This window comes from Polyodon spathula, chromosome 1 (genome assembly GCF_017654505.1).
Source record: "Polyodon spathula isolate WHYD16114869_AA chromosome 1, ASM1765450v1, whole genome shotgun sequence".
In the NCBI taxonomy this organism is placed as follows: domain Eukaryota; kingdom Metazoa; phylum Chordata; class Actinopteri; order Acipenseriformes; family Polyodontidae; genus Polyodon; species Polyodon spathula.
The window spans coordinates 39,297,424-39,319,659 of NC_054534.1; the positions used below are offsets into that span (position 1 = coordinate 39,297,424).

General features: G+C 38.2%; 1 pseudogene; it reads right to left on the bottom strand.

The window, feature by feature from the left end:
• Positions 1 to 540: 540 nt before the first annotated feature.
• LOC121319580 lies at positions 541 to 20,483 on the bottom strand (annotated as a pseudogene).
• Between the last annotated feature and the right edge of the window lie 1,753 nt (positions 20,484 to 22,236).

Here is a 22,236-nt window from a genome sequence, read left to right on the forward strand (position 1 = left end):
GGAACTCCTCCAGGTCCTGGCAGCCATCTCTCTAGCCTTCCTTTTTTTTTTTTTTTTAAATGTATTTTATTATCGAAATTTTTTTCCAAAAAATTTTTAAGTCTATTTTCTCTTTTTGGGCGTTGGAACCTGAGACTCCTGGAGGACATCTGTGATAAGGGTGTCTCCCACCAAAACTGCTCACACAAAATATCTCCAAGGGTCAGACAGACTGCAGTTAAAAAAAAAAACTTTTAATATAAATAAACACAAAATAAAAGGGCACAAGGGCCAAAACAAAGATATTCAAACACATATAACAAAGCAAAACTTACAAAATAAAGGTTTCCAGGCTGGGCGATGCCTTCACTGGAACAGAAAATACAAAAAAAAAACACAAAACAGCAAACCAAAAAAACAGCAAACACAAACACCAGCTTGCTTCCTCAGCTCCCTCCTCTCTCTAATGGGAAGCTGGCGCCTCCTTTTATGTCAGGTGGCTGGGTGCTGATTGATCATTAATTACTCTAATCAACCCCAGCCACCTGAACACAATAAACCCAGGCAGGTAGGGGAATTTAACCCCATCCCTGCCAATTTATAAAGGGCAGAGCTCTGCTCTGCCACAAGTGGATACCCAGGCTGCTACCCTACAAACCATGCAAATGTTTAGAAAAATAATGAAACAACATAAAGCTGACCCCTTAGCGATGTAATATTTATATTTAGACTTGCTGATGTTCCCAGAGTCTTTTTCATTGAACATATCAACCAACAATCTGCAAGACACATCCACCACATTTATTCCTGTCTATAAATGAATCGCTATTGCATGCCATTATTTCCCTTGTGGTTAAATCTTCATATTGGAATTATGGATTACTGTGAGGTTGACCTTCGACCTGGGACAAGTTCTGGCTTCTCAATGCCACAAGAACTACATTTGTTGAGCTTGATAGTGGCTTCCTCAGCAGTCAAGGTATTTCTTGTAATCATCCTTCACTTCAGATTCTAGGCAGTAGTTGGTATTATCCTTTTCCATATATAATCAACTATTCAGGGATGAGGTTAAACATATTTCAATGGCTGAACCAGTGATACTAGTTAATGAAGAGTTTCAGTACAACTTACAATCATTATTCTGTTATGACCAACTACATCCAAAGTAATCCCAAAACAAACACTAGGTCAATACTTCTTTCCTAGGTAGAAAAACAAGACAGAGGGCCTCAATGATCTGGCTCAGTGTTTATTTTTCGAATCACATTGCTATCATTGGTAGATATTAAGATCTTAAATGGGAACAGAAACTCCATTCAGTCCCCTGACTCTACTCTACTGCCAAGTTCTGTTGGTCCTCGTGGTCTTGTTTTTCACAGGACAGAAGTGCTGAGGATAAACTGCTTTTCAAATGCCAAAAACAGGCGCTCCACACTGCTGAGTTTAAAGGTGCCCAAAACCGTGAGAAGAGACAGGCACATTCCTCTGTCAAAACACATATACAATCTATCAATGGAAGGTTTTCAGGTACACATAGATAACATAGGGATAACTGTTGTTGATTAACCCAGACAAAACATTGATAATTACTAGTTTTGTAACATTAAAAGTTATATTTATGTTTCACAAAAAAAATGCAAATTGCTCTTTGACCCTAAACAGACCATCACACAGATAAAACAGAGAGCACATTCTGATGCTAGAATGTCCCTGTTGTGGATCTATTGAAATATTTGCTTAACTTAAGAGACAACATATATTGTAGTCCTGGTTAGCAAGTCCTCCGTGACCTGGTGATTAATGGTCCAGCAATCGTGCTTTGATAAACTGTTGGTCAGCAGGTGTTGTCTTGCTGTCTTTATTATCACTGACAGTCTCTACAGAGCTGGATGCAGTCATGATGATGGTAGTTTTCTTGGTTTTTTCAGCTTGTTTTTGCCTCTCTGCTATGGCAACGCAGGCTGCCACAACCTTGTCACTTTCAAAGTCGTAGTCAGGGATGAGCTCAGGAGCAGCAAGCAGCTGCTTTTCAGCTTCTTCCTCCAGCCTGGCTGCCTCTTCAGCAGCTCTGTGCAGGTCTCTGAGCTTCAGGGCCCAAGACAGGTCCTCCTCCCACAGGGGGCACACTACTAGACAGATCTAGATGGCTGTCTGGAAACTCTTTACTGCCTGTGTGCCAAGAGAGAGAAAAAGAGATTGATTTTGGTAGTGTACAGCATTAACAAGATGCCACACTTCTATTTCCTTCTTCCATGGATTTATGCTCATTTAGTCCAGGCAGCTCTAGTTTAAGCTTCTACACACAGATTTGTCACTCTGCCTCAATCCTACCCTAGAAGATCACCTTCATTTTTCCTCCCTACTCTATCCTGGCTTCTCTGAAAGTGGAATTGTACCCATTAGTGTCAATTGCAATGGTGTATTTTGTAAAACATACAATAACAACCACCAGAACAATTTTATTTTATTGGGCTCTGCTTTATCAGCTGGTTCAAGAAACCATTCCTTAGTGAGCCTGTTGTAACCAGAATCATATCAATCTACATTAAACATCACCTTCTGTGGTGCTGAACCTAAATCTTCCTGTACATTTGTAACAGTTTAAGTTTAGAAATTAGGAAACATAAATGTTCAGCTTGCATACTACAATCAATATTCTGTTGCACAGATCAACAACAGTAACTGGTCTTTTTTACACTGAAACTTCATAGTGGTGTAATAGTATGCAAATGTATTGGAACACCTCCAAATTCATCTTTTATATCCTTTGTATACTTACCTGTATCACCTCTGGGTCAATAAACAGTGATACAGAAACAATAGGTCAACAATCAGTGATACAGAAACAATAATCCATCATGTGAAAATGTGAAAAAAACACTTTGTGCTTTAATTAGGCACCTTAAACAACTTCTAAGAAGTCTCATGCATTTTGCCATTTGTGGCTATGTGTTCCCTTTTAAACAAATTGCATGTGTGGCCTATTAGTCATCAGTTAAATTAAATAATCACTAACTTGCCTTTTTTGACAATTTTCCAAGATTTTCAATCACAGTGGGTTGATTTCATATGCACAACAAATCCAAACAACAGAAGAAACGGGGTGTTCTAATAGCTGTGTGTGGTGTAAGTAAGGTTTTAATGATCTTGTTTTCAAAAACACAAAAATACGTAGTTGTCTTCAACTACTATTATACTGTTAGCATGTGTATCAGCAATTAATACACAAGCCTTACACAATATTCTCAAAGCCAAAGGAATTAGTTATCAGAACCTGCCTCAGAAGAATAGCTACCTGCTGTTTCTGTTGGGTTGGGTAAGTTAGCAGCATTTTTTTGGATCAACATATATTTTTAGGGTCAGCATATCACTGTGGGTCGGCACTGGTAGATATCCATATGCCAATCGAATTTTGAAAAAAAAAAAAAGGCAGGAATTTATCGCAATAAACATGACTGACGAGATTGTATGTATTTGTAAATGTTGACCTTTTGGATATTGAATGAGTCTGAATCGGACACCAATGATTCATTAAAGCAGTATAAAAAAGCAAAAGTATTCAAATCAATTGAAAACTCGCCAGTCTGATCACTCTGCTCCTTCTTCCTGAACTACATGATTTCTTTATCCCATTCTGAAAACATATATGTTAAAAAAAAAACTTTCAGCTTTTTACAAAAGATTTGGGTCACTCTTAAAACAGCCATTCATGGTTAAATGGATGTTTTTTTGCTACTCCCCTCTCCCCCTGGTCTGTCCATTCTTCTGGTAGGTCTGCCTGCCTGTCTGCTATCACTGGCCCAAGCACTGCGCAGCTGTGAAACTGAGAAGAATTGTGTGACATGCAGAAGTTTCCAATTTAATTATACTTATTTTCAGAAGCTTTTTTGTATGGTACAGTACTGTAGAGGTTCTATGTAGTTTGTTTATTCGTCCTGTGCCAAAAACTTTGCTTCTACTTCGCAAACAAGCTTGGTTGTTCAGTCTCACTGTGTTAAAGCTACAGTGGCAAAAAAAAAAAGGTTGTTTAGGATAACAAATATCAATATGAAAAGAAAAAGACTATGTTAACTCTTAAGTTTCATAATGAGCTTATCTGCAGCAACCAACACAAATTCCCCCCAAAAAAAAAAAAAAAATGCCAATGTGAATGCGTCAATGCCTGCAACTGCCAGTTGGCTGGAGACTGATTGTAAATTACAATTGTAAAGACTTGCGATAAATTACAATGTTAAAAAAGAGAGAGTAATGTGATACCAACATGTAGTTGCACATAGAAAAACATACTCTAGGAATGATAACAAGTACTGTATGCAGTGTTTTCACTTAATGTAATATAGCTTTTCGTAATAATGAATTACATTTTCTTTTCCACATGAAGTTGCAGGATGTTCTAATAATACATTTCTTTGATTTACTCCCTCCAAATCATATTCCTACCAAATAAATAACATTTATTGACTTTCCAGTAAAATACAGGCCCTTTCCTTCATTTTCCAATACCTGCTACCTATTTTGACACATGAGATAATGAAAGCTGTTTTCACAAATGGATAGCCACTAAGATAAAAAATATATGTCATAAATTATTTGACATCAATCTCTCCTTCTCTTACTAGGCTACCTGAGGGATCCCTGTTTGAATGACTCACATCAAATCATATTCACAGATTTTGATTAATAACTTCAGACATTTTAACAAGTTAGACAATCTACTCATTCTATCCCTATAATTAAACATTCGCTGTACTTTCTATTCACACATCTCCTGTTGTTTTAACTGTAGTGGGATGTTATTTTTGTGTTTGTACTTCTCAAACCGATTTGGTCATTCAGCCTTACTGTATTAGAGCTACAGTGGCAAAAACACCATAGCAGTAGCTTTATATTTGTATTAAACTGTCTCTAAACCAAAGTTGTTTCTGGGTTGTCTAGACACATTCTTAGCACCTGTATTGGCTTAGTAATACAGAAACTTAACAAGCAATTATCCACTAAATATATTTTTTTCCTTTTTTAATTTAAAAATGTTGCTCAGACTGTCAATGTAGGAAACATCAGTTTTACTGAAGCTTTGCGCTCATGGTTTACAATGTCCCCAGATGGATGGAATTACAGAGAGCAATTCCAAACCACTGATGTGTGCTTATGTTTACCACAGGAATGAGACTAGTCAAAGAGGATGATATTTCCAACCTCCTAAAGGGAGCTGACTGTAATCTACATACAACAAATTTCCATTTCAGGCACAGGTCTGATTGCCAATACTACAGCAATGCACGAATTCAAGCACTTGGAAGAAATGCATGTTTTAATAGCAACTTCAATTAATATCAGTTCACATAAGTATAATAAGTCTTATATTTAATGATATTTCCAGTATAGCCTGCATCCCTACAAAAACAATTAATATCAAACATTGATTGCAAGTATGCAATTATATTCCAGCAAACAACACCAATGTAAGTTTTCTTCAATTAAAAAGAAAATTAGCCAAATTCACGCATTTACACCATGTATTTATTTATTTGTTTGTTTGTTTATTTTTAATGGGAAAAACATATCCAGTGATGTTGCTCTCAATAATTTCAACAAAGTATTAATTCAAGAGGACTCCTATATACTGTACAGCATCATTATTTCTTGATAAACTGGGTACTTTATACTATTTTCAGAATAATTAATTTCTTAACTTTTTAATATCATTTTCCAGCAAAAATGTCCTCTTTTTACCAGTTCAATATCTGAAACGGGGTGGTTTGAACAGCGAACCTTTTCAAACCACCTCACTTAAAAAATGTAGCATTACAGTACAGTAATAATGATCTTAGAAGAAACAATAGTAGAGAATAATGGAGAGAAAAGGTATGAAATGAAATATGTAGATGGCAAGTATCTCCTTAATTTATAGCATTACCACTTTGTTTTACCATCTGAAAAAAGAAATCTGGCACAAAAGCTGCACAGCAGTAAACGCTTAGACTGTGTACCCCATAAAATCATTTCACTGTAATTTCCTGCCTCCAATTCCACTGTCATAGATGACTAGTCTGGAAGAAAGTGTAATAAAAGGCAGTTAACACAAAACTCTTTGGGCCTCATGCACTAAACAGTGGTAACCACTTCACCTGCCTGTTACTGCGTGCTTTGTACACCTGCTATACTCACTAATCAGCAGCAAATGACTGCACACAAAATGAATCGCGTGGAAAAAGACACTGCGTATTCAAAACGTAGCATATTTAAATTCTCTCCCCTAATAACATGAGGGAGGGACATGATATAAAAACCATATTTACTTAAATGTGCTAACTTTCCTAAGTGTCTCAGCGCGTGTTAAGTTTACCGCTTATTGAAACCAGGCGGTGTCTGTTTAAATCACAATATAAATAGAGCAGACCACAAATAGTGCTGTGTAGGAAACATGATAAACGTGTATATCTGCTTTCAGGTACTGTATTTATTTTTTTCCAGGATAAATGATTGCCGTGTTCCACAGAACACAACAAATAAAATGTAAAATATAGGCTACATAGGATGTACTTAGTTGGTTTTGTGGATTAAGGGCAATATTTTAACATATGGTGTTGTAATACTGTACATAATGATGACTGCACGTGAACAGTATTACATAATAAGTTCCTTTATTCTGATTACAAGTGTGTTGTAGGAATAGACAGTATTGTATAAAATCCCATGATATACTGTATTTCTTCCATTATGACGTTGTACTGCCAAAACAGCTGAGACAGTTATGCTCTTTTAACACATGAATTGCACAGAATTATTTAGGCCCTGAAAACATCAGTATTTTTATCATAGAACAGACAACAGTGAGTACTGCACAAATTGTGACTAGCCTGTGCAGCACGTTGAAATCAGCGGATAAGCAGTTGGATGGTTAAAGTTTCTTAAAATAAAAAAAAAAGAAATAAATAAACCGCACACTAGCAATCCCTTTAAAAGAAACACATTGATATTTAACCAACGTTTGGGTATGGGAGTATCTTCAAAATAAACCACAGGGGGATAAAGGTGAACAAGTAAATATTTGTTTTCAGTTAATTATTTTCTGTTTCTCTGCTTTGACCGTCTCAAAGCAAAACATTCCCGGGCCGCCTCCCTTCATCCTACGGAGACACACTGAAGATGTAGCTGGTGCCGGCTGCTGCCTCCTTGGTTGCTGTCATTCTGACAAAGTGAGAGCTGGACTGTCTGTCCTTTGGAGAGCCCATATAATAAAATATAGGTTGTGTAACGCGTGCAGCATTTCGTGTGCTATGATAACTGGCAAATGAATTGTTTAGCTTGCCGTATTTGTGCATACTATTATATTAGTGAATAGAGCGGTCACGCCTTCCTTTTTGCATGCAGTACGGGTTTCTCTTATCACGCAGTATTTCGGGTCATCTATCACCGTTTAGTGCAAGAGGCCCTATATGCCTGTGTGGCAGGAAATGCGTTACGGTGACCTCAGACCAGAAGGAGGAACTGAACACAGACGGGTACGGTGCAGTGGCGCAAAGCAAAGCACACATAGCCCCAACGGCCACCTCCCCCTTCAGTCTGAAAGTCCCGGAAGAGGGGTCTGGAGTAATCCGTGGGGGTGGCCATGGTGGGAGGTCCTCCTCCCCCCACTCCTTCATGGCTGGCAGCTCCCTCTTCCGGGGCTTCAGCCACGGTTCCTCCTACCATGAAAGTGCGGCTGGGGGAGCTGGTCTCCTGACCTCCTGCCCCCTTCTTTGTAGCCGGCAGCCCCCTTTCCTGAGGCACCAGCCCCGGTGCTTCCTGCGGTCCTGCAGGACTAGTAGCGGCCCCAGGCAGCCGCCCCAGGCAAAGCGGAGCCCTCAGCCACCCCAGGCGAAGCGGAGCCCTCGGCCACCCCAGGCAAAGCGGAGCCCTTGATGACCCCAGGCGAAGCGGAGCCCTCGGCAACCCCAGGCGAAGTGGAGCCTCGGCGACCCCAGGCAAAGAGGGACCCTCGGCGACCCCAGGCAAAGCTGGACCCTCAGCAACCTTAGGGGATAAACGAGACACAAGCAGCTCTAGGCGATGCGGAGCAACAGGCAGCCCCAGGCAATGCGGAGCCACAGGCAGCCCCAGGCGATGAGGAGCACAGGGCAGCCCAAGGCAATGCCGAACACCAGACAGCCCCAGGCGATGCGGAGCACCAGGCAGCCCCAGGCGATGCGGAGCACCAGGCAGCCCCAGGCGATGCAGACGTAGCATCCTTGGGCGGTGCGAGGCGGGGATCCTTGGGCGTTGTGAGGCAGGGCAGCAGCGGACCCTTGGGAGGCGACGGCGGGAGGAGAGCCAGGCCTGGATGTGGGGCAGGGGTTGGCCCTATTCGCAGCAATTGCGGCTGGGCGGTTTTCATCCGTGCTCCCCTCAGCAACCTATGCAGGGGCTGCTGAGGTCCGGTTGCATCCTGCCCTGGTCTCTCCAATGATGAAGGGAGAGGCACGGCTACAAAGTCATTTAAAAAACACATTTCCAAAACAATAAGAAACACAGGGCGCTTCGTCGTCACATATAAATAAAAGTACAATAAATAAATAAGCAAATACAAATCACACAGGTGGAGGGGCAAACTCCGTTCTAAAAATAAACAACTAAATGTACAGGGCTGCTTGTCCTGTTACAGCCTGACCTGCAACAAGTGTGTTTGCACTGTATTAACTTGAATGCACATATATTAAAACCATGTGTTTACTAATTACACCAAAAAGGGGACTGAACAGAGAGGGATTACTATATATTTACTTAAATACGAAGTGAAGGAATAGAAGACAGGGTATCAAGTAGATCATGATTTAATCTTACGCACTTTATGATTTGTTAAACACAAACTCCAAACAAAAGAAAAGCTTGAACTGTTATTCATAGATGTACTGTGTATATATTTCAAAACATTTCAAGATGCTATCTTTACATACAAATGTGTGTGGATCCTTTCACCCCAGTTCAACCAGAACAACAGAAAAGTGGCTGTTTTTTTTTTTTTTTTGATAAATATCTACGACAGAATTTGTTTTGTGTCCTAAGTAATTCGTTTTAGTAACAATAATCAACATTTCCTGACTAGCATCTTCTAATTTGCTGGACCAAATTATGTTTATGAGACACATTAGCGAAAGCCTTCCTCTAAGAATGTTAAATCTTGCCCTTTATGCTGACCCAAGAGATATGCTGATCCAAAAATATTAAAAGCTGCAAATATCCTGAATTTCAACCCATCACACCACAGCCTCACAAACTGGCTTCTGCAAGACTACAGTTATAGTGGTCTGTGACTTAGCCTCTCCCTCTTACCACTGCAGCCAAGGTTATTCTTTAAGCCACATAAGTTGTTGAAATTCTTTTTTGTTCAAGTAAGACCTCTAACCTTAACCAAAAGATTATTTCAGCACCTAGGTAGAGATTAAATGCACATTGGCCCTTTTTTTTATCTTACTGACTAACTGAAATGCCACATTGAAGGTTAATTCACCAGAAAATTTGTAGTGTGTAGGTGGACAGCAACATCCCAAACCTGGCACACAACATGACGCATTGGATGTGTTAACAAAAGAAAAAGAAGCTGAATGATGTTTTTGCATCTATATAATTAACATGCTTTTTTTAACTACCTTGAACATTATTATCATTGATCTTGTGCACTGTATTTAAAAAATCTACATATTCTGAATAAGTCAGCATGGGTCTTTAGCATTATGTTTTATACTGTACACCTGAAAGGTGGGATACCATGTAAATTTAAAATTCAGACTACAAGTCTCATCAGGAGTAGGAGTCGTAGAAATGAACAGTCTGTGGGCAAGATTTGCAAGATAATTGACACATTGTATCTCAGTATGCCCCCAGGCCTGGAAGTGTGGGTTTGGATCAGTTTCGGGACTCGTGCTTACCAATGCAACCTCTCCAAGGTTAAGGTGTGCCCTTCCCAATGTGTGCCGAGTCTTCTACCAGCGGGGGTTCAGTCGCACTGCCATCTCTGCTGCCTGGACTGCTGGGAATACTTCCTGCTCGACTGTCAGCACCTAGAAGGGTGGATGGAACAACAAGCCTGAGGTAACACAAACAGCCACACACAGCCTTTTCAGAGCAGTGTTTATAATTCTGATGAGGCAATGGTAAAATAAATATGTTGGTTTGCTGTAACCTGTCCTACCCATCACTTTTTTTCTGTTTAGGTTTAATTAAAATGTTTGGACCTCTTGTTCCACACTTTTTGTACTGACATTTACCCAAATGTACACTACGTAATGTACGGTAAAGAGGATCAGCTCAGATGGGTTTCAAGTTACAGCTGACAACGACTTGCTTAAAATAATTTCTTGCAACTGACATTCACTCCTATTAATGTTTCATCTGTCTCCTGTAATGTTGACAAAAGAACATCTGACATACCTCCTGCACTAAAAGTCTTACCAGGGTTGGGTAACAGCTTTATTCCTACCCTTTTATGGTTTCTCCATATTATACACTCTTAATAATGGGATCCCTTTATATATGACAGTGGCTTAAAGCATTCAAGTTCTGTACATTAACAAAAAGAATCAACGGCATTGGTTAGAGTGAGCAAAGGAAGAACAAAAATGACTTGAGTCTGTGAACTGTCTCATGTTTTATAGCTATTCAAGATGATGCTATTTAAATGGCTTAACGTTAATGCAAATAAAACTAAGGTACTGAAGTGCACTTGATTGAGATGCCCGGGTGGTATACTGTACAGTACTCGTTTTTGTTACCTCACCCCAGGATCTTCATTTGACTTCCTTTCATGCTTTTACCATTTTACAGGGTTGACTACTATCACTCAATTTTACTAGCCTCCCTGACACTTCTTACAAGGCATCACAGTGTAGTGTAACCTCAATGCTGTAATGTTTTCTAGTTATGCTGCTCTCAGAAATTAGCCAGCAGACCAGTTAAGCAAAAGGGGTGGTGAAAACTGTACTGGAACTGATTTGGTAAAGGGGAGATTCTTCACCTTTAAGCTTACGGTTTTAATACCTTTCCAGGCCTTAGCATGAGTGTAACTAAAAGTGTCAATCAGCCATTGCATGCAGAACAACACTACATCAACTGACCATACAAAATGTGTGTTTGTCATAAGGAAGTTAAACACCTTCTAAAACTAATCCACTTAAATTATCCATTGAATCTTAACTGTGGAACTCAATATATATCAAATGAGCAATGAAAATGCCAGTTTTCAAAGTACATTTCTTTCTATAATAACATATGTAAGTGCCACTGTGCCCTTTCTAATACATTTTTTTTTAGAACAATACATTTTTTAAAATTTTTAATGTACATTTAATTTAATAAATTAACTAGGAAGACCAGATGGGCCTACTTCTTTTTCTAACCTTTAATAATACTGTGTATCTGTCATGTTCTTTTGTGGTACAATCAAACATTTCAACTGGATTAAAAATGTAAAAAGAATGGTATGTTCTTTCTGGGTTTAAAGATCTGTTACTGACTTGAAAAACAATGGCCAGCTATATTTTGTGTGCTGCTTTGAAAAAATAATATTTCTATAAAACACTCACATTTTATATCAACTGATAGGTGACAATATTCCATTCACAGAAAACAACTACTTAATGCTTGCCTACAGCTCGTTCTGTAGCACTGTACTTGAAATTTGGCAAGACAGCCTGGTTTGACATTAGTTCCAAGAAGTTATCCATACAGGACATCTCAATTAATTTTCCCATAGAACCAATGTTAAGCCAGGTTGTCTTGCCTACAAGTTTAAAATACAATTCTACAGAAATAAGGTCATTACATGGTTATTTTCTATCAAGGGCAAATTGTCAGCTATCAGATGATTATAAAATATAGATTTTAGATTGTACTGCCATAATACCAGTACTTCATCCATAAATTTAAATATGTGATCATATCATAGAAAATGTGTTATTCCAGCAGACTAATGTTTATTGTTCTGCTGTGTAGTATGGAACATTTTGTGTACTGGACTATTTTGGACATTTTACTGCAAGCCCCTTGGTTCAAATGAAGCACAAAAACAGTGCCTGTCCTGATAGGAGTTGAATCTGAAGTTCTAATATTTCATAGTGTCTATTAAATAGAGGTATTCAAGCATGAAGTACACTATCTTATAACACTAAGAGAGATGTTCTAATTAAATAATGGCAGACGTAAACGTGGCAGAAAAAAAGAAAATGGAACGAATTGGTGATGTGTTTCCTTTTCAAGCTGAAATGTTTTCTCCTATTTTCCATCCAAGAAAAACAAATAAATAGAGAAGGACCGCAAAATGGGAGAAGGCATCACTGAGACAAGGCTGGGGTTTGATGGGAGAGTGCTTGAATGGTAACAAACACCAGTCAAAAGGATTCGGAACGTAGTGTGACAAATAGGGCGAGGTTACTGGGCCAGCTAGGGCAGAGGCTATTCCAGCCCCTCTCAATGTACCGGACCTGTGGTACTCAAACGCAGACATAGTGTGGAGCCAACATAACACCCGTCACTAGTGCATGCTTGGGGGCAGGTCCGGTCTATTGAAGGTAAGGATGTTGATGGCACTGGGACACTAGTATATCCACACTTCGTATCAAGGGGCAATTACTGTATAGGGTAAACCTAGTTGTGGGTACAGGACAACCTGTAACACAATTATTATTTTCCCCGTCTTGTCGGACCAAGGTCATGAGGCTGGCGCATGATATCCCTTTTGTGGGGCAGCTCGGAGCTGACAAGACAAAGGAACAGATATTGGCTCGATTCTATTGGGTAGGTCTTCATACTGATGTGTTGAAATATGTTGCCACATGCCCAGACTGCCAGCGAGTCGTGCCGGGTCGAGCGCGCCCCGCCCCTTTGATTCCACTGCCAATTATTTCCACTCATTTTGAACGCATTGCAATGGACATAGTGGGTCCTTTGATACTTTCTGACTCTGCGTATATGCATATCTTAGTAATGGTAGATTATGCAATGTGATACCCGGAGGCAGATCCATTGAGATCCACTAGTGCCGATGCAATAGCCAGCAAGTTAGTACAGATTATGGCTAGAGCAGGGATCCCCACAGGTGCATTAAAAAAGTTGCAAATGCTAGTGTAAATCTGCACAAAATATAGCATATAACCTGCAATCTGTTCACTACACTTTGAATACTGCTTGTTGTGAATAAATAATTTTCAATGAAAAAATACTTTCCATTAACATGATTTTCAGAAGGGAAAATTAGTTTTTAAACATCCAATATAGACAGCAAAATTATGTTGCATGTATATTAAAACTGAATTAGAAGTGGTAACCAACAAAAGGTAATGTGTATATTTTAAATATCCCACTGTCAGTAGTCTAAACAAATTCTTAATTATCACATTTTTAAACCATGCTGGTATGAGCACCAGTGTTATCAAGCTAGACCTATACTAGCAGTTTGAATGAGTTTATGTGTGTGTTGAAAGAGTATTTTTTTAGTCCCAAGGACAGATCATAAATATTGTTACAATTCAATACTTCATTTTAAAATACAGATTCCCAAAGCAATATTTTAAGTCTTGAACAGTATATCGACTCCCCTGACAGCTAAGCAAAAGACAAGTACACACAAGTGAAAATGATAAATAGCTTTATAGTATAAAGATTACACAAATTTCACCGAGTGTTCATAGGGTGATGACATAATCAGCATTATAAAAGAACAAGAACACATTTGTTTTTACAAAGTGGCAACCTTTATGCTGCATAGACAACTGATAAACACCCTTCCTATAACATGAATGCACAGCTCCCCCGTAGGTGTGCTATTACTGTACCTGTGATTTCATCTCATACAGAGTAGCATCCTCTGGGGTTAATTGGATAGCATCATCCCACCTTCCGATTGCTTCCCAGTGTTTAAAAGTAGGCAAGAACAAATGTTATTGCTATTAGCAGCTACAATAAAACAGACTAAAAGTCTTCAACAGATAATAAAATACCTGTTTTTTTTTTTAATAACTAAATGTTGCAACTTGCACAGACTGACACTTAATAGCTCATTATTACATAAAAGTGTCCAGATAACCTTAAAATAAATCACCACGATGACGTACAATATGGAATAACGTAAATCACCAATTTTCTGTGCTATGGGAGAGATAGTCACATGCTATAGCTTTCAATAGCCAAACAGAGGCCAGAGCCCATGAAAAGTGTTACAAATTCAGGATTCTAAGGAATAGTCATACCAAGTTTTATTCCAATTGTGTGAGAGGTTCTGCCTAAAATACAGCTCCAAAAGTAGAACATACAGACATGTTTTCTCCCTGAATCACAAAAGTAAATGTACTATTGTGTACTCTCAGCTCTGCATGGCCTGCTCCACTGCCACTGAGAACAACTGAGAACAAGGGGGGGTTCCAGGTAAATAAAAAAACAAAAAAAACAAAAGCACCTTTCAATTCACTTTTAAAAACATGCTATAAAATCAGTAGAGCTTATCTGAAAAAGTAACCAAGTACTCTGGATTTTTTCCAATTTGCTCACATACCTTTGGGTAATGTTAAACAAGCCTTTGAGTTACTCCCACGTACTGTACACAGCACTTACATCTGGCAGCACCCATTTTATCAACAGTTCACTTAAAATGAATAAAATACATTTACTTGACTTAAATGAAAGGTTCTATACTTTCCATTCAGATGAGGACAGTGGTTCTCCATGTTAAGGTTTTATAGAATATTCTGTTTAAAGCACAAGGCTGTGATGTTGCTACTATTAGAGGTATGATGTCCTAATCTAGACCCACCTTCCTTGTATAGAAAACACTTAGGATACCAAAACAACCAGTAAGAAATAAAATACCAAATGCATCACGAAGTTGAATTAAGTTTTCTTTTTTTAAAATCATAGAAAAACACTGATCAGGTTCCCTGTATTTACAATGACACAAGATAGTGAAAAGGGGGAGGCTGTAACTCGGAACTTGAGGCACAGCACTTTTGTCAGGAAACTCCCAGAGCAAAGAACACACTTACCAAATGAATGCTTGACTGACAGGATTTGCAAATAACACTTTTGTTGTATGGAGTACTTCAAGCAGTTGCTATTGTTTGTTTTAAAATCTCCAAAAACACATTGCCAGCATTGGGTTTAGTCTAATTTATTTCAACTGGAATATGCTGTTGCTGGTTGGAAAAGAACACATTTCAGGGTAGACAAAAATAAGGAAAAGACATTGCTCCCTAAAAGTATCTTCAAGAGGTCCAGCATCACAGAAATGTTTTCCTTCAGGAATTATATTTCCATTTACCTAATTAAGCCCAAATTTAAAATACCTGCCTGTATATCGTGGTATACAAGCAGGCATTTTAAATTTGGGCAGTATTGGTATTACCATCACAACAATAATGCTAATGCATTCAAGATTAAACATTTTAAAATAAAATTATTTACTAATACTTTTTACTGAGGACAATACACAAACTAGCAATTGAAATAAGACCCAAATTGCAGAGCAGTTTGAACCTAAAAAAATATAATCATGGATGAGCTACTTTGATTTAAAAAGAACAATGAATACTGGGAAAACTATAAACACGATATTATACAAATTCATATTTTACAAAAAAACAGCTTATGAAGCAATCCACAGTTAATGTCTGTAACTGACTGTGTCCAGTACAGACAAGTCTAATAAGAATTTACAGCATAATAGCATCTCTTACAATGTTGCTACTGTATGTGTGCTAGTCTAGTTGAGCATTAGTTTGAATTATATGAAAAGTGCAATCTCTGCCATTTCTCATTTGGGATTCCAAATCCAGTTTTTTCTTTGATAATACAGTTTATATATACTGCACAAAAGGGTCCCACTGACATCATAGTACCAAGAGACTGTCTCATGGAAAGTAAACTCAAAAATAATGCAACTTATGTAATTCAGTAATTGCCTTGATGGTTATCACTTAATAAACAGTTGTACAACAATATAAATGCATAGTGAAGCCCAAAAGTATCTTATTGCAAATATAAACTGTATTGTTTAATGTTGTCAACAAGTATTACTCGTATTCCTCTATAAGGTCTAAAAAGTACCATTGTGAAAACAGTACGGATTTTTTCCACATTCACTATTTCATATCCTGGGTTTCAGTGCTCATAATCCCATAGTTTTATACAGACTACCTCAGCATATACAGTGTCTATACAAAGTCTACACCCCCTTTCAAAACTTTCACTTTTTATTGCCTTGTAGTCTGGAATTAAAATGTATAATTTTTTTTTTTTTTTTTCATTTATCTACACATCCTACCCCACAAATTCCAAGTGAAAAAATATTCTAAATTAAAAATAAAAACTGAAATAGCTTGGTAGGATAAGTGTCCACCCCCCTTATAATAGCAATCCTAAATTAGCTCAGGTGTAACCAATCGCCTCAAAAATCACCCACCAAGTTAAGTGGCCTCCATCTGTGTTAATTAGTAGTGATTCACATGATTTCAGGATAAATTCAGAAGTTCCTGTAGGTTCCCTCTGCTGGGTAGTGCATTTCAAAGCAAAGACTCAACCATGAGCACCAAAGCGCTTTCAAAAGAGATCCAGGACAAAGTTGTTGAAAGGCACAGATCAAGGGATGGGTATAAACAAATATCACAGGCCTTGAATATCTCTTGGAGCACGGTCAAGATGACTATTAAGAAGTGGAAGGTGTATGGCACCACCAAAACACTTCAAACTGGATGACCGAGCAAAAAGAAGACTGATCAAAGAGGCTACCAAGAGGCCAATGGCAACTTTGCAAGAGCTTTGCAAGAGCTACAGGCTTTTATGGCCAAGACTGGTCAAAGTGTGCATGTGACAATAATAACCCAAGCACTCCACAAATCTGGCCTGTATGGTAGGGTGGCAAGAAGGAGGCCATTTCTCAAGAACGCCCACCCTGAATCCCATTTGAAGAAAGCAAAAAAACACTCAGGAGATTCTGTAGCCATGTGGCAAAAAGTTTTGTGGTCTGACAAAACTAAAATTTAACTTTTTGGCCTAAATGTAAAGCATTATGTTTGGCGCAAACACAACACAGAGCATCACCCAAAGAACACCATCCCTACTGTGAAGCATGGTGGTGGCAGCATCATGTTATGGGGATGTTTCTCATCGGCATGGACTGGGGCACTTGTCAGGATAGGAGGAGAAAATGAATGGAGCAAAGAACAGAGAAGTCCTTGAATAAAACCTGCTGCCCTCTGCAAGAAAGCTAAAACTGGGACATAAGTTCACCTTTCAGCATGACAACAACCCAAAGCGCACAGCCAAAGCTACACTGGAGTGGCTAAGAAACAAAAAGGTAAATGTCCTTGAGTGGCCCAGTCAGAGCCCCGACCTAAATCCAATCGAACATTTGTGGCATGACTTGAAGATTGCTGTCCATCAACGCTTCCCAAGGAACTTGACAGAGATTGAACAGTTTTGTAAAGAAGAATGGTCAAATACTGTCACAGGTGTGCAAAGTTGGTACAGACCTATTCCAACAGACTCACAGCTGTAATTGCTGCCAAAGGAGCTTCCACCAAGTATTAACTCAGGGGGGTGGAGACTTATCCAATTATGAACTTTCAGTTTTGTATTTTTAATATATAATTTTTTTCTCAATAAAAGCTTTTTTCCCCTTAACAGTGTGGAGTATGGTGTGTAGATAAGTGGGAAAAAATCCTCATTTAAATGTATGAAACTCTGAGGCACTGACACAACAAAATGTGAAAAAAAGTTCAAGGGGGTGTAGACTTTCTGTAGGCACTCTATTTTCTGTAAAAAGGTTTCAGACTAAAGAAAAAAATATAACCTCACAAATCAATTAAGAGAGTAATCAATTATGATTGTACTTATTTATTTATCAGTATATTAAAAAATAACTCAGATTAAGGCAGGTGATTAAATGACTGCCAGCAAAAAATAAATAAATAAATAAATCAATTTAAAAAATATAGGAAAATCAAAGATGGTCGGTAAACCTAATAACGATAGGCAAATATAAATACAGTAGAGATTAAACTGTGATTTGACAAATTGCAATGTCCTTGGTAGGAAATGTCAGTATGATAACACATCAAATCACATTGCTCAATTTCCTGATATGGTTATTTTTACAATTAGGGATTCATTAATATTTATTTTACTTCATAAATGCAATCTATAGGTTCCAGCTGACGCACCTCTAACAGGCCGTTCAGAAAGACAGTGTTACGACATAGATAACAACTTCCTGCTGTTCATTGATGGACTAAATAAATACACAGCTAAATGCTTCTAAGAATATACAGTAGCAGCAATATAATGAGTATTTCAGCTATATCTGTTCTGTCAATTGCAAAATAAATCCATATTACAGTATTTAGGTTCAGGATTACAAAAATAACCAAAACTAGAAATGAGAACAAAAACAAAGTACCAATGTTAGCTTCATCTAAGGGGTGTCATATCAGACAATGGTTTGTGAACATGTAAAATGGAAATGCGAAAAAAAAAAAAGATTGTATCATTGCTATATCCAAAGGTTAAAAACAGTGTGGCACTGAAACTATTAATGTTCACTGGACACCACCTGTAATGGAGAGAATCTTAGAACACAACTGTGTATAAACTACACACACCCTATGACAAAGCATGAGGGCAGTATCACCAGAGTTTAAAACAATACAGCAGTTAAAGGGTTAATTTTTACTGGACTACTCTGGTAATGTAACTTAACTAAGAAATACAAGAATACAGCTATGCATCAAACATCTGGGCAATAACTCACAGTGTCCTGTCTTTCTGAAGTGTAACTTCAAAAGGCACATGACCTATGACAGCTATATTAGGTCATAGGTCAATTTAATGGTGCTGTTAGATTTTGCCCACAGAAATTCCACAACACTGAAAATATGAAGTTCCCATCTTAAATGTTTTATAGATATTAGCAGTAGTAGGGGCAGAGTCGCCAAGTTGACAAACTCATGTAAGCTTTCTTACAGGGATGCCTCATAATGAAATTTTGGATAACAATTATATTTTGATATTTAACCCTTTGCGGTCCTATGTTGGACCAGGTCCGACATTACAATTTGTCCTTACCATCAAAAAGACATCAAACACCAGTCTTTAGTCATTTTTTCTCTGGAAAAAATTTAACAATAAACAAGATAGCTGCTTCCACATCCAGCGCTCAAAGATTGAGATGCTTATAGTAATAAAATAGATTTTTTCCCCCCAGAAATAATCAGAGACATTTGCAGAGCTTTTTGAGATGTTATAGTAATAAAATAATGACTTGGATCGCATTATTGAGGAGTTTGGTGGTAAAACGAGTGATCAGGAGATGATTTATCAGTATGCACGACTATGTGAGGTATGTTATAAATACAGTGAACAAGGGTTAAAGTGGGGCTGGAGATGTTTTGCCTTGGGCAAACAAGCAGTCTCTAATCCAGTGTAAGCAATTGAAAAACAGGCCATTTTACAGAGAGAACACACATTCTATAACCTGTTACAACAATTGCTCATGTCTGAGGTGAGCTGGGTAATGCCCATGCTATACACTCTGCTCCTAAGTTAAATATATTTCTGTTTGGGAAAGTTTAAGGTGTGGGGTTTGAGAACTATATATATATTATATTATATATATTATCTTATATATCTTATATATATATATATATTTAAAAAACAGCTTATTTTCAGCTAGGACAATGTCTTAATGCCCAGAAGTGCTCTGTGTTTTGTGCAGTGACTCTCTGTACCCTAGCAGCTTGGGATCTGATAGTGACAAGGAACTCAACAGCTTTCAGGGGAAGATCTGTGTTGCAATGTATGTGGGCGAGTTTGAAAGTGGAGGGGTGTGAGTAGTCAACAATCTCCCTCCCAACCTGTGAGGGCGCTGTATAACAAAAACAGTGTGCCCCGGACTGGATGGTTTGGCAGTTCATTCCAGGCTCAGTTGAAAGTCGGCCATCCAGAAAGGGGGCAGAGTCACAATACCAGAAGTCAGTGCCTTAATGCGGTAGGCGATGTGTCAGTCATGGATTGGAGGAGACGTGATTCCTTTGTTATGGTTACGAAAGGATCAGTGAGTATTGTGTTATGAAGAAACCTTGAGTTTTTGTGTGTTTTGTTTCTCTATTAAACTATTACATTTGTCACTGTAGAAGGCTAAACTCAGACAGCTGTAGCTAAACAGACAACAATTAAACCTGCACTACAATTCACCATTGTGCACGTATAAACCTGTAAATCAACACTTTTACTAAGAGCACTCACTCTGGACTTGTGACCGTGTTGTGTTTGTGTGTGTGTCTTGTTTAGTGTCTTATTATTTCAGGACTGAAGCCTGTGGTTTAACTAAGCGGTACACATTGGTGTGTAGAGACAGTTATTATTATTATTTACCAGCAAATAAAGAGCTGTTTAACCATGAACTGTGTTATTTTAAATAATTCCTGAGCACTGCATCACCTCTATACCTGCGCACTACAAACCATGTTGCCAATAGGAGGCATTGTCGTTTCTGCTGCGGAGGAAAACTGTTTGATGTACCCTGCACCAGTAAAGTTTCTCGATGCAGATACTAAAAGCTGGGAGCAGATATGGTAGTACCTCACAAAAAAACTAATGCTAAATGCAGAAGGGATATTTTTACTAGATTTTCACTTAGCAAGCTTTACGTGTCATAAAGCAAGAGTGAAGAAACAGCTGGACAGACAATTGCATTGTTTCTGCAAATGTAAAAGCTGAAAGTAGTGCAGTGAAGGTTGTCTACTTTGAAACAACAGAATTTAATGAATTCCTAAATTATCCTCTTAAGACAAGGCTGGGTGATTAAAAGAAAATGGAGAAAACCGTCAATGTGCAGTACAGATTACAAAAAGAGGACTAACAGTACACTAGCCCTTGTGAATCAGGCCACATCCCACAATGACCAGGACAAACATTGAAGTTTGTCACAAAAATAAAAAATTGGACACAATCCTATAAAAGGTCTAAATACTTAATCTGTTAGGAATAAATACTTATTTGTAAGGGCAGTGTGAGAAAGTGTGCTATGTGAATATCTTTAACACTGTCAATTCAGCACAATTTATTCAGTTGAACAGAAGGAAAATAACTTAAAATGATCAATACTACAGAAATGACTTAAACCACCGCAGTGCAGTAGTTTCCAAACCAACATTCTTGGTGACTAGTCGGTAGTGATCATTGCTGCAGCATCAAAGCAGCTGATGATTCAGGCAGGACCAAGAGAAACCATTTCAATAAGCCATAACAGCCAGTCTTTCCTGTAAAACTTCCAGGCTTGTAACCAGGTTAATAAACCAGAAACTAAGTGGTTGTTTTTTAAATGGGTACTGGGTTTGGAAACTGCAGTCTCCAATGTCTTGTTGAAGAAATAGGATCACTGCTGTGCTGGGGCTGCAAGTGACTGTTTACGCCAAGTTAAAACTCACAGTCAGCACTGCCTGGATACAATTAGGCCAGTGATTCGATTGTAAGAGAACAGTTTTCAGTCTGACACCAGCACATCTGTCTCTTCATTTACTTGGAGAAGGTTTGAAAATAACAAACCGAATGGCTGCAGGAGATAATAAAACGTCTACAGTTACAAGGAAGGAGCTTGTTTCATGTTAAATGAGTATAAGCAGGTAGATCTCAACAGTGGTTTATTACATGGCCACTGTTATCTATTTATCAGGAGCACATCTCACTGGAACTAACAATATGTCAAGTGTATTAAGAAAATGCAGAACTAGGTTAAACAATCACTACTTTTTCCTATCAATCTCAAATTCTCATTGGAAGAGGAAATGTTAGGTCAGACACCTTCTAAATAACCCATAGTGGTATTTGCATGATTGGGCTTAATTCCTGTCTAACAATATACTTAAGTATACACCTCCCTGGAACATAAATATAACAAAATCCAATCTTTTAGTGTAATGACAGACTGTATGTGTCATTGTGTCATGTTTCATGTATGCAAACAGACAGACAGAGAGGTTTCTTCATATAACAACATATTCCAATGCTTTCAATAAACTGCGCTAAACAATGTCTAAACCAGATTTCATCACAATTGCATAAGTTGTTTTTTTAGATTCAGTATGTACAACTTTAAGGGATGTAAAGTTGTCTCCATTATATCAAGGAGATCTCCTAGTTCTTGCCTAGAACCAGGTCATATGAAAAACGAGTTACTGAAATTTCCACTAACAGGTTTATTTGTAAATTTGACCAACTTAAAATGTTGTGAGCCAG